The sequence below is a fragment of the Mauremys reevesii genome, linkage group 14 (assembly GCF_016161935.1).
Source record: "Mauremys reevesii isolate NIE-2019 linkage group 14, ASM1616193v1, whole genome shotgun sequence".
In the NCBI taxonomy this organism is placed as follows: Eukaryota; Metazoa; Chordata; order Testudines; family Geoemydidae; genus Mauremys; species Mauremys reevesii.
The window spans coordinates 13,784,516-13,801,064 of NC_052636.1; the positions used below are offsets into that span (position 1 = coordinate 13,784,516).

At 67.6% G+C, this 16,549-nt stretch overlaps 1 protein-coding gene across 1 annotated transcript in view; it reads right to left on the bottom strand.

The window, feature by feature from the left end:
- KDM6B (lysine demethylase 6B) overlaps positions 1–16,549 on the bottom strand; it is a 65,628-nt gene that overhangs the window by 48,746 nt on the left and 333 nt on the right. The gene's annotated exons all lie outside the window — the stretch shown is intronic.

Genomic DNA, 16,549 nt, shown 5'->3' on the forward strand with positions numbered 1-16,549 from the left:
GTGGGAGCCGGCGCCCCCAGAGGGGACAGGCCCCTGCCCCATTCCCCGCCCCCCTGAGCCAGCCAGTCCCCGCCCTGGGCCCCCCCATGTTGCTGGGAGCTCTGGGGCGTCCCAGCGGGGGGGGAGGGCAGGACCCCCCCTGCGCCCTCCGGCCCCCGGGGTTGACCCCGAACCGCAGAACCCAGCCGGGCCCCCCTGCCCCACTCTGCATAGGGGAGCAGCGCCTGTTCCCGCCCCACCCCCACCCCTGCCAGCCACTGGGGGGGTCCCAGTGCCCCCCCACTTCACAGCCTCCCTTAAAGCAGACCCCCCCACACATAATCCCTCTGTATTTAGGGCTTTCAGTGGGGCTGACTGGAGACCCCCAGCTGGGGTGTTATGGGGCAGCTGCCTGCTGGGTGGGGGCCCCTTTCTGGGCCCCCAACTCCTAGCCAGCCACCCCCGGCGGGTCGCCTACTCCCCCCACAAGGCCTATCACCTGCCCCCAAACAGGGGCGATAGATCAGGGCCCCCCAAATACCCCTTCTAGAGCCACACACTGTGACCCCCCCAAGCGACCCCCCCCCACTCGGGTTGGGTTTGGATCAGCCCGGGCTCGGGGGTCCCTGCGGGGGGGGCTCCCGATCTGCACTGGGGCCAAGCTCTGAATCAGCCCCGGGGTGACTCCAGCGGAGTGACTCCTGATTTACACCAGCCCCGTGACTCCAGCGGAGTGACTCCTGATTTACACCAACCCCGTGACTTCTGCAGAGTGACTCCTGATTTACACCGGGGGGGGAGGGAGCAGGCCCGCTGACTCCGGCGGAGTGACTCCGGATTTACACCGGGAGCAGAGCCCCGTGACTTCAGCCGAGTGACTCCTGATTTACACCAGGGGATTCGGCTCAACTCCGGCGGAGTGACTCCGGATTTACACCGGGGGGGAAACGGGCCCGGTGACTCCGGCGGAGTGACTCCTGATTTACACCGGGGGGGGGAGACACGGGCCCGCTGACTCCGGCGGAGTGACTCCGGATTTACACCGGAGGGGGAGGACGGGCCTGCTGACTCCTGATTTACACCGGGGGGGACACGGGCCCGCTGACTCCGGCGGAGTGACTCCGGAGTACCCCCGGGGGGGGGGACACGGGCCCGCTGACTCCGGCGGAGTGACTACGGATTTACACCGGGAGCAGAGCCCCGTGACTTCAGCCGAGTGACTCCTGATTTACACCAGGTGATTCGGCTCAACTCCGGCGGAGTGACTCCGGATTTACACCGGGGAGTGGGGGGAAACGAGCCCGGTGACTCCGGCGGAGTGACTCCTGATTTACACCGGGGGGGGAGGACCGGGCCCGGGGACTCCGGCGGAGTGACTCCTGATTTACACCGGAGAGGGGGGACACGGGCCCGCTGACTCCGGCGGAGTGACTCCGGATTTACACCGGAGAGGGGGGACACGGGCAGTGACTCCCCATTTCCAGCCGGCTCCGGCTGCGCCGCCCGGCCCGACCCTCCCTTTAAAGGTCCCGCGGGCCGAGCCGAGCCGGGCCGGGCCGGGCCAGGCCTCCGGCTGCCCCAACAAAGCGGCGGCCCCGATCCCGGCCCCGACCCGCCCCCCCGCCCCCCGGCCCGGCCCTACCTGCGGCTCCCGGGGGTCCCGGCGGGGGGGGGGGAATCCGGCCCGGCCCGGCCTGGCTCGGCCCCGCTGCCCGGCCCGCGAGCGCCGCTCCCGTCTCGCCGCTGCCGCTTTTCCCCCAGCCGCTCGCCACTCAAACAAAGAGCCGAGGCGGGTTGTGTCGGGAGCCCAGCCCCACCCCGGCCGAGACAGCCCTCCCCCTCCCTCCCCTCCCCCCCCCCCCCTTTCCGGCCCAGCAGCCTCACTTCCAGCATCCCCGCCCCCCGCCCGCCCCCCCGCCCGCCGGCCGGGAGCGCCCCACGCGCGGACACCCGGCCGCGTGGGGGCGCTGCAGGTGGGGAGAGACGGGGAATAGCGGGTGGGTGCCTGGAGGCAGGCGGGGGTGCATGGAGGGGGAGACGTAGGCGTGGGGTGGAGGAGGAGTGGGTGCATGGAGGGGCAGGCATGGAGGAGAGACGGGGAATAGCAAGGCGGAGGGGATGCATGGAGGGGCAGGCGTGGGGGTGGAGGGAGGGGTGCATGGAGGGGCAGACGTGGGGGTGGAGGAGGGTGGGTGCATGGGGGGCAGACGTGGGGTGGAGGGAGGGGGTGCATGGAGGGGCAGACGTGGGGGTGGAGGAGGGGTGCATGGAGGGGCAGACGTGGGGGTGGAGGAGGGGTGGGTGCATGGAGGGGCAGACGTGGGGTGGAGGGAGGGTGGGTGCATGGAGGAGCAGACGTGGGGTGGAGGGAGGGGTGCATGGAGGGGCAGACGTGGGGGTGGAGGGAGGGTGGGTGCATGGAGGGGCAGACGTGGGGGTGGAGGAGGGGGTGCATGGAGGGGCAGGCATGGGGAGAGACGGGGAATAGCAAGGCGGAGGGGGTGCATGGGGAGCAGGCGTGGGGATGGAGGGAGGGGTGGGTGCATGGGGAGCAGGCGTGGAGGAGGGTGGGTGCATGGGGGGCAGACATGGGGGTGGAGGAGGGGTGGAAGAGGGAGGTGCATGGAGGGCCAGGCATGGGGAGAGACGGGGAATAGCAAGGCGGAGGGGTGCATGGAGGAGCAGGCGTGGGGATGGAGGAGGGGGTGCATGGAGGGGCAGGCGTGGGGATGGAGGGAGGGTGGGTGCGTGGAGGGCAGGTGTGGGGGGAGGGAGGAGGTGCATGGAGGGCAGATGTGGGGGTGGAGAGAGGGTGCGTGGAGGGGCAGGCGTGGGGGGTGGAGGAGGTGGGTGCATGGAGGGGCAGACATGGGGTGGAAGGAGGGGGTGCATGGAGGGGCAGGCATGGGGTGGAGGAGGGAGGTGCATGGAGGGCAGATGGGGTGGAGGGAGGGGTGGGGGTGGAAGGAGGGGGTGCATGGAGGGGCAGGCATGGGGAGAGACAGAATAGCAAGGTGGAGGGTGCATGGGGAGCAGGCATGGGGATGGAGGGAGGGTGGGTGCGTGGAGGGGCAGGCGGGGTGGAAGGAGGGGGTGCATGGAAGGGCAGACGTGGGGGTGGAGGAGGGTGCATGGAGGGGCAGATATGGGGTGGACGGGGTGGGTGCATGGAGGAGGACGTGTGGGGGTGCAGGAGGGGTAGGTGTGGGGTGCAAGGGTGGGTGCATGGAGGGCAGGCATGCAGGTGGAGGGAGGGGGGATGGATCAACGGTTGGCTGGGGGGGATGGGTGGGTAGATCAATGTTATGACGGTTGGGGAAGGGGATGGGCGGGTGGATGGATGGTGGGATGGTCGGGGACAGGGATCGGTGGGTGGATGGTTGGTTGGATGGGTAGAGACGGGGATGGATCGATGGTGGGATGAGTTGGGTGGGTGCGTGGCTCGATGGTGGGGATGGGTGGGGACGGGGATAGGTGGGAGGATCGATGGCTGGATGGTGGGGGAAAGGGTTCAGTTGGGGGATGGATGGTTGGACGGGAAGAGAAGGGGATGGGTGGGGACGGGGATGGATGGGTGGGTGGATCAATGGTTGGACGTGAGGGGACAGGGATGGGTTGGTGGATCCATGTTTGGATGGGTAGGGAAGCGGCTGGGGGGTGGATCGATGGTTGGACTGGCGTGGAAGGGGATGGGTAGGCGGATGGATGGTTGGATGGGTGGAGATGGGGATGGGGTGGATCGATGGTTGGACGGGTGGGGATGGGGTTCGGTGCCTGGATTGATGGATGGCTGGGGATGGGTGGGTAGATCGATGTTTGGACAGGTGGGGATGGGTGGTTGGATGGGTGGGAATGAGGGTGGGTGGGTGGATCAAGGTTGGACAGGTGGGTATGGGGATGGGGGTGGATCAATGGTTGGATGGCTGGGGATGGGTGGGTGGACAGATGTTTGGACAGGTGGGGATGGGTGGCGGGATGGGGGGGGATGGGGATGGGGGGTGGATCCATGGTGGGTCGGGTGGGGACGGGGATGGGGGGGTGGATAGATGGTTGGACAGGTGGGTACGGGGGTGGAGGGTGGATTGATGGTTGGATCGGTGGGGATGGATGGGTGGATTGAAGGTTGGACAGGTGGGGATGGGTGGGTGGATCGATGGTTGGATGACTGGAGACTGAGATGGGTGGGTGGATCGATGGTTGGACGGGATGAGCTGGGGATGGGTAGTGGATCGATGGTTGGATAGGTGGGACTGGGATGGGTGGGTGGATCGATGGTGGGATGGGATGATATTGTGGATCGATGGTTGATGGGGATGGGTGGGTGGATCGATGGGTGGATGAGTGGGGAAGGAGATGGGTTGGGGGATCGATGGTTCGATGGGTGGGTGGATCGATGTTTGGATGGGTGGGGAAGGAGATGGGTTGGTGGATCGATGGTTGGACGGGTGGGGAAGGGGATGGGTTGGGGGATCGATGGTTGGACGGGTGGGGAAGGGGATGGGTTGGTGGATCGATGGGTGGGTGGATCGATGGTTGGACGGGTGGGGACGGGTGGGTGGATCGATGGTGGGATGGGATGATATTGTGGATCAATGGTTGATGGGGATGGGTGGGTGGATCGATGGGTGGATGAGTGGGGAAGGAGATGGGTTGGGGGATCGATGGTTCGATGGGTGGGTGGATCGATGTTTGGATGGGTGGGGAAGGAGATGGGTTGGTGGATCGATGGTTGGACGGGTGGGGAAGGGGAGGGGTTGGGGTATCGATGGTTGGAGGGGTGGGGAAGGAGATGGGTTGGGGGATCGATGGTTGGACGGGTGGGGAAGGGGATGGGTTGGGGGATCGATGGCTGGACTGGTGGGGACGGGGAGGAGTGGGTAGATGGATGGTTGCACGGGTAGGATGGTGATGGCGGGTGAATCGATAGTTGGGATGGGTAGGAGAGGGGATGGTGGATGGTTGGACAGGATGAGATGGGGATGGGTAGGAGGATCAATGGTTGGATGGGTGGGTACGGGGGTGGGTGGATGGATTGATGGGGGATGGGATGATATTGTGGATCGATGGTTGATGGCGATGGATGGGTGGGTGGATGTTTGGATGGGAGGGGAGGGTGATGGGTGGTTGGATCGAAGGTTGGATGGGTGGGGGTGGGGATGGGTGGGTGGATCAATGGTTGGACAGGTGGGGATGGGTGGGTGGATCGATTGTGTGACGGTTGGGGAAGGGGATTCTTGGGTGGATGGGTGGGGATGGGGATGATAGGGTGGATTGATGGTTGGACGAGCAGGGACGGGGATGGGTGGGGGGAGGGATGGTTGGATGGGAAGGGAAGGGGATGGGTGGGTGGATCGATGGTTGGATGGGTTGGTACGGTGGTGAGTAGGTGGATCAATGGTTGGATCAGTGGGGATGGGTGGTGGATCGATGGTTGGATGGGATGAGATGGGGATGGGTGGTGGATCGATGGCTGGATGAGAGGGGAAGGGGAAGGGTGGGTGAATCGATGTTTGGACCGGAGGAGACAGGGATGGGTGGTTGGATCGGAAGTTGGACGGGGGGATGGGTGGGTGGGTCGATGGTTGGACAGGTGGGGATAGGTGGGTGGCTCAATTGTACGAGCGATGGGGAAGGGGATTGGTGGGTGGATGGGTGGGGACAGGGATGGGTGGTTGAACGGATGAGTACGAGGGTGGGTGGGTGGATCGATGGTTGGACAGATGGGGACGGGGATGGGTTAGTGGGTCGATGGTTGGACAGATGGGGACGGGGATGGGTTAGTGGGTCTATGGTTGGACGGGTGGGGACGGGGATGGTTGGATGGTGGGGAAGGGGGCAGGGATCGGGGGACTGTGCTGACCGAGGCAGGGGAGTTACATGGAGGTGGAAGGAACGGGACAGTTGTGTGATGAACACTTTGTGCAGAGGCTGGCGAGTATCTGCATCGCACGTGTGTATCAGGTCGTGTGTATCTGTTTGGGGGGGGGTGCGCAAGGGTTGTGTGGTGAGCTGAGTGTGTTTCAAGGCACGGAGGCAGCGAGTGTCCATCGGGGGCGTATTTGTTAAAGTGTGCAGGGAGCTCCGCATCTGACATTGTGTGTGCTTTGGCTTTGTGTTGGGTTGTGTAGAAAGTGACGTGTGTATTTGATGTAGGTGCGAGCTCAAGTTGTGTAGCCTGTGTGGCCCGTGTGTGTCTGGGTGTGGGGGTGTTTTGAGGGGTGTGTGGGGAGGGTGGAAGGTGTTGTAGGGGATGTGTAGTGGATAGGGGTGTATTCTGCAAGGGTGTAGGTGTGTGGGCAAAAGGGTGACTGTTCTGTGTGTAACTGCGGGTGGGTGTGAAGCAGGGTTTGTGGTCTATGGGAAGAGTGGAGCAGGAGTGCATATGCAGAAGAGGTTTTGTATTGTGTGTGTGCACGTGCAGCAGGAAATGTGTGTGCGTGTGAATCAGGGTGTGTGTGTGTGTGCGCGCGCAAAGGGACTTGGGTGGCAGGGTGTGCTTGTTCTCCTGCTGTGTGCCCGGCAGCAGGGCGTCTATTCTCCGGGTGTGCACCTGGAGGCAGGGTGTGTGTGTTCTCCGGGTGTGCGCCCGGCGGCAGGGTGTGCCTGTTCTCCGGGTGTGCGCCCGGCAGCATGGGGTGTGTGTTGGGTGGCAGGGTGCGCCTGTTCTCCGGGTGTGCGCCTGGCGGCATGGGGTGTGTGTTGGGTGGCAGGGTGCGCCTGTTCTCCGGGTGTGCGCCCGGCGGCAGGGTGTGCCTGTTCTCCGGGGGTGCGCCCAGTGGCAGGGTGTGCCTGTTCTCCGGGTGTGCGCCCGGCAGCATGGGGTGTGTGTTGGGTGGCAGGGTGCGCCTGTTCTCCGGGTGTGCGCCCGGCGGCATGGGGTGTGTGTTGGGTGGCAGGGTGCGCCTGTTCTCCGGGTGTGCGCCCGGCAGCATGGGGTGTGTGTTGGGTGGCAGGGTGCGCTTGTTCTCCTGCTGTGCGCCCGGCAGCATGGGGTGTGTGTTGGGTGGCAGGGTGTGCCTGTTCTCCAGGTGTGCGCCTGGCGGCATGGGGTGTGTGTTGGGTGGGGCTGTTCTCCGGGTGTCGCCGGCAGCATGGGTGTGTGTTGGGTGGCAGGGTGCACCTGTTCTCCGGTGTGCGCCGGCATGGGTGTGTTGGGTGGCAGGTGCGCCTGTTCTCCATGGGGTGTGTGTTGGGTGGCAGGGTGCGCCTGTTCTCCAGGTGTGCGCCTGGCGGCAGGGTGCGCCTGTTCTCCGGGTGTGCGCCCGGCAGCATGGGGTGTGTGTTGGGTGGCAGGGTGCGCCTGTTCTCCGGGTGTGCGCCCGGCGGCATGGGGTGTGTGTTGGGTGGCAGGGTGCGCCTGTTCTCCGGGTGTGCGCCTGGCGGCATGGGGTGTTGGTTATTCTCTCTGTGTAAACTAGGGTGACCAGACAGCAAATATGAAAAATCAGGACGGGGGTGGGGGGTAATAGGGGCTTATATAAGACCCAAAACCTGGGACTGTCCCTATAAAATCGGGACGTCTGGTCACCCCAGGGTAACGAGCAGGGTGTGTGTGGTGTGTAAGCTCAATGTGTGTGTGTTGGGTGGCAGGGTGCGCCTGTTCTCCCCGCCCTCCAGCATGGGTGTGCTGGGATGGCAGGTCCACCTGTTCCCAAAGCCTGGCCCAAGGGGTGTGTGCAGGGGCAGGGTGCGCCTGTTGGCAGAAAGGGGGCTGGGAGCCAGGACTCCTGGGTTCTCCCTGGCTCTGGGAGGAGTGGGGGTGTTGGGTTAGAGCAGGGGGCTGGGAGCCAGGACTCCTGGGTTCTCTCCCCAGCTCTGGGAGGGGAGTAGGGGCTGGTGGGTTAGAGCAGGGGGGGCTGGGAGCCAGGACTCCTGGGTTCTATTAACCCCTCCCCCACAGCTGCCTGCCCTGTGTGTGTGGAGGGTGGGGGCTTCAGACCCCCCTGAGCCCCTGGCTGCAGGCACGTCCGCAATGGCTGATCTCCCCCCCCCACCCTGTGCCAGCCAATGGCAGCGTGCCCAGCCTCAGACAGCCAATGGGAGAGGAGCAATAACAGCAGCTGGGCTGGGAGGGTCTGAGAGTGACCCCGCCCCCTTCAGAGTCGCCCCGCCCCTTCCCTGCACGTGCAGATCACAGCCCCAAGAGTGTGTGGTGGGGGTCAGTCAATGTGTGTGTGATGGGGGGGCAGCTCCCTCTCCCCCCGCCCTCCAGTTTCAGAAGGACAATCCCCACCCCCACCCCGAGCTGGGATCACTCCAACCCAACCCAGCCCCACCCAAAGCCTGGCCCCAGCCCAGCCTTTGGCAGAAAGGAGGGGCTGGGAGCCAGCTCCTGCCAGCCCTCCCTGGCTCTCTGGGAGCCAGGACCTGCTAGCCCCTCCCCACAGCCTGCCCCTGTGTGTGTGGAGGGTGGGGCTCAGACCCCTGAGCCCCTGGCTGCAGGCACGTCCCCAATGGCTGATCCCCCACCCTGTGCCAGCCAATGGCAGCGTGCCCAGCCTCAGACAGCCGGAGCCAGCAGCTGGCCTGGGTCTGCCGAGTGCCCCTCCCAACCTGCAGCCCCTGCCCCCAGCCCTGCCGGTGCCCCCAGCTCTGCAGTGCCCCTCACTCCCGACCCGCAGCCCTGCCAGCCCTGCCCTGCCCCCAGCTCTGCGGTGCCCTCACTCCCGAGCCCCTGCCAGCCCAGCCCTGCCCCACAGCCCTGCCGGTGCCCCTCACTCCTGACCCACAGCCCCTGCCAGCCCAGCCCTGCCCCCAGCTCTGCCGGTGCCCTCACTCCCGACCCGCAGCCCCTGCCCCCAGCCCTGCCGGTGCCCCTCACTCCCGACCTGCAGCCCCTGCCCCCCCAGCTCTGCCGGTGCCCCTCAGTCCTGACCCACAGCCCCTGCCAGCCCTGCCCCCCCCCCGCTCTGCTGGTGCCCCTCACTCCCGACCCGCAGCCCCTGCCAGCCCAGCCCTGCCCCCCCAAGCTCTGCTGGTGCCCCTCACTCCCGACCGCAGCCCCTGCCCCCAGCTCTGCCGGTGCCCCTCACTCCCGACCCGCAGCCCCTGCCCCTGCCCCCCCCAGCCCTGCCGGTGCCCCTCACTCCCGACCCGCAGCCCCTGTGCCATCCCCAGAGGCGGGTTCAGTGGCTGGGCCCAGCTGCTGTCTGAGGATCATGTTCCCTCGGTGGCTGCCCCCCCCACCCCGGCCCCCGTTTGGGGTTTGTCACTTGGGGAACCAACCGCCCGTCCTGTGTCTGCCACCTGCGCCCGCCATGCCCGGGGCCGGGGGTGGGGGCTTAGTCCTCAAAATCCCCCCCATCCTGCCCTGATCCCTGCCCCACAGCACAGCGCCCACCTGCTCCCCCTGCCCCACAGAGCCCCCCCCCACCGCTCCCCTGCTCATTGCTCTGGGCCAGGGGTCTCTGCTGGCGGGGGAGGGGGCGGGGGGGGCTGTTACACAGGATGCAGCTGTAACTGGTGCAACTGCCGGGCAGGTGCCAGGGGTGGGGGCTTCGGGTGTCAGTGTGGTGGGGAGGGGTGCAGAGGGGAGGGGTGGAGTGGGGGAGGGTGCGGGGGATGCAGAGGGAAGGGGTGCAGTGGCCGGTGCAGCGAGGGAGGGATGAAGTGGGGGGAGAGTGTGGGGGGTGCAGAGGAGGGGTGGTGGGGTGCAGAGGGGAGGTGCAGTGGGGAGGTGTGGGGTTGCAGAGGAGGGAGGGTGTGGGGGATGCAGAGGGGAGGGGTGCAGTGGTGGGTGCAGAGAGGGAGGGATGAAGTGGGGGGAGGGTGTTGGGGGTGCAGGGATTCAGGGCGGGTGCGGAGGAGGAGGGATGCAGTGGGGGTGCAGAGGGGGAGAGGTGCAGTGGGGGGAGGGTGTGGGGGATGCAGAGGGGGAGAGGTGCAGTGGGGAGGTGTGGGGTGCAGAGGGGAGAGGTGCAGTGGGGGGAGGGTGTGGGGGTGCAGGGATTCAGTGGGGGGGTGGTGCAGAGGGGGAGGGGTGCAGAGGAGGGAGGGGTGCAGTGGGGGGAGGGGCGGGGGTACCGCCGGTGGGGGGGGGGGCAGGGACTCCGGCACGTTCTGGTTCCTTCCTGCTCAGCACTTGGCCGGGTGCCCAGCTGGGCGGCTATTTATATCCTGTCCCCGTGTGCCCCTGCGCTGGCAGCCGCGGCGGGGTGGGGGGCAGGGCCCCCTGCGTGTGCAGAGCTGGGGGGGGGGGGAAGACACGCAGGCACGTGCGTGTGTGTTTTGGACGTTAGCATGTGCAGGCGTGTGTGTGTGTGTCCCCGCCACCCCCTCTCTGTGGCTCGTGGAGCGTGTTCAGGCGTGTTTGGGGGCCGGATTAGCGCCTGAGAAAATATGACCCTGGGGCTGCCCTCACCGGTACCGACATGGCCCCTGTATGTGTCCGTGTAGCCAGCGTGTGTCTTCGTGTGTCTGCGTAGCCATGGCTGGCGTATGTATCAGTGTGTCTTGACATGTCCAGCCATGTTTCGTATTTCAGGAATCAGTGCAAGCGTGTCCTGCATGGTGGGGTATGCGTCAGCACGTCCGGGTGGGTCTGTACATGCCGTGGTAGTGTGTTTGTTGTGTGCGTTGGCATGGCCAGGGCGTGTTGCAGCGTGTCCAGGCGTGTGGCTGTACATGGTGTGTTAACATGTTCTCTGTGTGTGCATTGGCATGCCCGGGGCATGTCACAGCATGTCCAAGCGTCTGGCTGTATATGCCACGTTAGCGTGTTCTCTGTGCTGGCATGACGGGTGTGTCACAGCGTGTCCAGGTATGTGGCTGTACATGGCATGTTAGCATGTTCTCTGTGTGTGTTGGGATGGTCAGGGCCTGTCACTGCATGTCCATGTGTGTGGCTGTACATGGCATGTTAGTGTGTTCTCTGTATGTGTTGGCATGCCCAGGGCATGTCACAGTGTCCAGGGTGTGGCTGTACATGGCGTGTTGGCGTGTTCTCCGTTGGCATGACTGGGGCATGTCACACCGTGTCCAGGCGTGTGGGATGGGCAGGGCCTCACTCCATGTCCATGTGTGGCTGTACATGGCATGTTAGCGTGTTCTCTGTTGGCATGACCGGGGCATGTCACAGCGTGTCCAGGCGTGTGGCTGTCTTGCCGCCCCATATCCCGACCCCCCCACGTGTGTCTCCAAGCAGCTGTTTCCCAGCTCCCCCCCGCATCGCTGAGCAACAAGGCCGAGCCGGGCCCCCATTGGCTGACAGGGCGATGACATCAGCAGCTCAGGCATAGTTAATAGGGCGGCTCTGGAGCCAGGTCAACCTTCCTGCCTCTGTTACCATAGCAACAGGGAAAGCGCTGGGCTCCATCACCCCCACGGGCCAAAGGGTCCCCCCCTTCCCTGCCCCCCCAGCCCCCCAATTCTGGGGGGAGCCCACGGCTGGGCTAGCGGGGCTGCGGGTCGGTAGTGAGGGGCATCGGCGGGGCTGGGGGCGCTGCGGGTCGGGAGTGCGGGGCACCGGCAGAGCTGGGGGGGCTGCGGGTCGGGAGTGAGGGGCACCGGCAGGGCTGGGGGGGCAGGGGCTGCAGGTCGGGAGTGAGGGGCACCGGCAGAGCTGGGGGGGGCAGGGGCTGCGGGTCGGGAGTGAGGGGCACCGGCAGGGTTGGGGGGGGCGGGGGCTGCGGATCGGGAGTGAGGGGCAGCGGCAGGGCTGGGGGGGGCAGGGGCTGCGGATCGGGAGTGAGGGGCACCGGCAGGGCTGGTGGGGGCAGGGCTGCGGGTCGGGAGTGAGGGGCACCGGCAGGGCTGGCGGGCAGGGGCTGCGGGTCGGGAGTGCGGGGCCCCGGCAGGGCTGGGGGCAGGGGCTGCGGTCGGGAGTGAGGGGCACCGCAGGGCTGGTGGGGGCAGGGGCTGCGGGTCGGGAGTGAGGGGCACGGCAGAGCTGGGGGCAGGGGCTGCGGGTCGGGAGTGAGGGGCACCGGCAGAGCTGGGGGCAGGGGCTGCGGGTCGGGAGTGAGGGGCACCGGCAGAGCTGGGGGCAGGGGCTGCGGGTCGGGAGTGAGGGGCACCGGGGCAGAGCTGTGGGGGGCAGGGGCTGCGGGTCGGGAGTGAGGGGCACCAGCAGGGCTGGGGGGGCAGGGGCTGCGGGTTGGGAGTGAGGGGCACCGGCAGGGCTGGGCTGGGGGGCAGGGGCTGCGGGTCGGGAGTGAGGGGCACCGGCAGGGCTGGGGGTAGGGGCTGCGGGTCGGGAGTGAGGGGCACCGGCAGCTCTGGGGGCAGGGGCTGCGGGTCGGGAGTGAGGGGCACCGGCAGGGCGGGGGGGGCAGGGGCTGCGGGTCGGGAGTGAGGGGCACCAGCAGGGATTCAGGGGGGCAGCGGCTGCAGGTCGGGTTGAGGGGCACCGGCAGAGATGGGGGGGCAGGGGGCTGCGGGTCGGGAGTGAGGGGCACCACCAGAGCTGGGGGCAGGGCTGGGGGCAGGGGCTGGGTCGGGAGTGAGGGGCACCGGCAGGGCCGGGCTGGCAGGGGCTGCGGTCGGGAGTGAGGGCACCGGCAGCGCTGGGGGCAGGGGCTGCGGGTCGGGAGTGAGGCACCCAGGGCTGGGGGCAGGAGCTGCGGGTCGGGAGTGAGGGGCACCGGCAGGGCTGGGGGCAGGGACCAGCGGGTCCCAGCTAGTGACTCCTGCCCAGGAGCTGGAGGGGCACTGTCGGCCAAACAGCCTCCTTCCCGCCATGCTCCAGAGAAGGGAAACCGAGGCAGAGAGGTCCAGGGACTCACCCTCATATAACCCCCAGACCCCGCCCCCAATATCGTACCCATCCCCACCTCTGTGCCAGGGCAGTCGGGTCTGAGCAGAGTGCTGGGAGCCAGGACTCCTGGGTTCCCGCCCCGGCTCTGGCAGGGGAGTTGGGGCTGGTGGGTTAGAGCAGGGGGGGCTGGGAGCCAGGACTCCTGGGTTCTCTCCCTGGCCCTGGGAGGGGAGTGGGGGCTGGTGTGTTAGAGCAGAGGGGGCTGGGAGCCAGGACTCCTGGGTTCTCTCCCCGGCTCTGGGAGGGGAGTGGGGCTGGTGGGTTAGAGCAGGGGGAGCTGGGAGCCAGGACTCCTGGGTTCTCTCCCTGGCTCTGGGAGGGGAGTGGGGGCTGGTGGGTTAGAGCAGGGGGGCTGGGAGCCAGGATTCCTGGGTTCCCTCCCCAGCTCTGGCAGGGGAGTGGGGGCTGGTGGTTAGAGCAGGGGGGGGCTGGGAGCCAGGACTCCTGTGTTCTCTCCCCGGCTCTGGGAGGAGTGGGGCTGGTGGGTTAGAGCAGGGGGCTGGGAGCCAGGACTCCTGGTTCTCTCCGGCTCTTGGAGGAGTGGGGCTGGTGGTTAGAGCAGGGGCTGGGAGCCAGGATTCCTGGGTTCTCTCCTGGCTCTGGGAGGAGTGGGTCGGAGCAGGGGCTGGGAGCCCGGACTCCTGGGTTCTCTCCCGGCTCTGGGAGGGCAGTGGGGCTGGTAGGTTAGAGCGGGGGCTGGGAGCCAGGACTCCTGGGTTCTCTCCCAGCTCTGGGAGGGTGGGGCTGGTGGGTTAGAGCAGGGGTGGCTGGGAGCCAGGACTCCTGGGTTCTCTCCCTGGCTCTGGGAGGGGAGTGGGTCGGAGCAGGGGCTGGGGCCCGGACTCCTGGGTTCTCTCCTGGCCCTGGGAGGAGTGGGGCTGGTGGGTTAGAGCAGGGGCTGGGAGCCAGGACTCCTGGGTTCTCCCCGGCTCTGGGAGGGCAGTGGGGGCTGGTGGTTAGAGCAGGGGGGGGCTGGGAGCCAGGACTCCTGGGTTCTCTCCCTGGCTCTGGGAGGGGAGTGGGTCGGAGCAGGGGGGGCTGGGAGCCCGGACTCCTGGGTTCTCTCCCCGGCTCTGGGAGGGCAGTGGGGCTGGTAGGTTAGAGCGGGGGCTGGGAGCCCGGACTCCTGGGTTCTCCCCAGCTCTGGGAGAGGAGTGGGGGCTGGTGGGTTAGAGCAGGGGGCGCGGGGAGCAAGCACTCATGGGTGGTCCCTGGCTCTGGGAGAGGAGTGGGTCGGAGCAGGGGGGGGCTGGGGGCCCGGACTCCTGGGTTCTCTCCTGGCCCTGGGAGGGGAGTGGGGGCTGGTGGTTAGAGCAGGGGGCTGGGAGCCAGGACTCCTGGGTTCTCTCCCGGCTCTGGGAGGAGTGGGGCTGGTGGTTAGAGCAGGGGGCTGGGAGCCAGGACTCCTGGGTTCTCTCCTGGCTCTGGGAGGAGTGGGGCTGGTGGGTCAGAGCAGGGGCTGGGGGCCCGGACTCCTGGGTTCTCTCCCTGGCCCTGGGAGGGCAGTGGGGGCTGGTGGGTTAGAGCAGGGGGGCTGGGAGCCAGGACTCCTGGGTTCTCTCCCCGGCTCTGGGAGGGGAGGGGGGGCTGGTGGGTTGGAGCAGGGGGGGCTGGGAGCCCGGACTCCTGGGTTCTCTCCCCGGCTCTGGGAGGGGAGTGGGGGCTGGTGGGTTGGAGCAGGGGGGCTGGGAGCCCGGACTCCTGGGTTCTCTCCCCGGCTCTGGGAGGGGAGTGGGGTACAATGGCTGGCAGGGTCTGTATTTGCTCCCCTAGCATTGAACTGCCCAAAGCAGGAAAACCAGCTCCCCCCTCCCACACCTGCACCCCCCCCAGCCTGTTCTGCCTTTTCAAGCAGCAACATTTAATTTCTGCCCCACACATGGGGGGGCAGGGATGCTCCTACTCCCCCCCCCCATCAGGTTACCGCTCCCCACCCCCACGCCAGCTGGGTGCACCTGCCCCCCAGCAGATGGGCCCTCCCTAGGGGCGATCAGGCTCCAGCCGCACCTGGGGGGAGCAGGCGGCGCCGGACGGGTGGGGAGCGGCTCCGGTGTGAGGGGAGGGACGGGGCTCAGAGCGCTGAACGGGGGGGAGGGAGACACCAGGCCCCATGGACCCCCTGGTGAAACCCATTCAGATGGGGGCGGGGCTATGACAGTGGGTGGGGCCACAAGGCACCACCCCCCCCATGGGGATCCTGGGGTCACATGCAGGGGCCAAATGGAACCAGCGGATGGGCCAGACCAGGGACGGGGGATGCAGGATGCCTGGCTCCCATTCCCGGTGCTGGGAGCGTGGGAGAGTTACGGCCCAGCTGTGTGACTCAGTTTCCCCTCCTGCCTTTGTCTAATTGGACGGGAAGGGGTTTGGGGCAGGGCTCTCTTAGCCGCCCCTCGTCGGTTTTCCTGGGCTCTGTGTGAACCGGGCACCGGGAGATCCCCGAGCCGGAGCTCCGCAGGGGAAACGGGGCCCCCCATCCTTTGGCACATCTGTCACCCCAGCTCCGGGGGGTGCAGGGCGGGGGAGGGACCCTTGCAACAAGCTGCCAGAGGAACAGGGCGGGGGGCAGGGGGCGCTGGCCCAGTGTTGGGGGTTCGGAGCCAGCCGGGAGGCCTGTCTGGAAGGACCTTTCCCGGCCTCCACCCAGGGGGAGATTCTCTGGCCTGGGGGAGTCAGCAGGTCGGCTCCCAGCCCCAACCAGCTCTAACCTCTATCTCCCCCCCCCCCCGCACGAGACGGGGAGAGAACCCAGGAGTCCTGGCTCCCAGCCCCTCCACTGCTCTAACCACCAACCCCCCTCTCCTACCAGAGGCGGGGAGAGAACCCAGGAGTCCTGGCTCCCAGCCCCCCTGCTCTAACCACCAGCCCCACTCCCCTCCCAGAGCCGGGGAGAGAACCCAGGAGTCCTGGCTCCCAGCCCCCTGCTCTAACCACCAGCCCCCACTCCCCTCCCAGAGCCGGGGAGAGAACCCAGGAGTCCGGGCTCCCGGCCCCCCTGCTCTAACCACCAGGCCCCACTGCCCTCCCAGAGCCAGGCAGAGAACCCAGGAGTCCGGGCTCCCGGCCCCCCGGCTCTAACCACCAGGCCCCGCTCCCCTCCCAGAGCCGGGGAGAGAACCCAGGAGTCCGGGCTCCCAGCCCCCCCCCGGCTCCAACCCACCAGACCCCACTCCTCTCCCAACACCAGGGAGAGAACCCAGGAGTCCGGGCTCCCGGCCCCCCTGCTCTAACCACCAGGCCCCACTGCCCTCCCAGACTCGGCGTGGAAGGAAAGTGGATTCTGGCTCGAGATGTCGCAGCTCAGCAGGACGCAGGCTGGGGGGGGGCGGGGACCCCCCCCAGGCCGGGACTGGCCGCTCGGGGGGGGGGCGTTCCCCTGCGGCTCGGTCGCGCGGTCACCTGTCGCCCTCTGGTGGGCAAATGTGAGAACAGCTCCCACCCGGCCCCAGGCTTCACGGCTCTGCCCGCGCTAGATTTCTGACCAATCACGGTGAGGCGTGAGGCCCCGCCCCCCAGGTCCCTGACGCCCGGTTGGCTGAGCTGGCGAGATTGACACCCTGCTGCCCAATCAGAAATGGCTGGAAAACTCGCACTGCCAGGCGCGGGGTCGGGTTCCAGGTGTTCCTGTGGGCGGGGCCAGAGCCGGGGGGCGGGGCGTGCGGGCTGGATGCGGGGTTCTGGGGGGGGCGGATGCCAGGTGTGGGTGGGCGCTGGGGGTGGGAATAGCTGGACCCGGGGAGGGGGTCTGGGCTAGCTCCAGGCGGGGGCTCCGGGCTGGACCAGTGGGGGGAGCTGGAGGGGGGGGCTGGGCCCCTG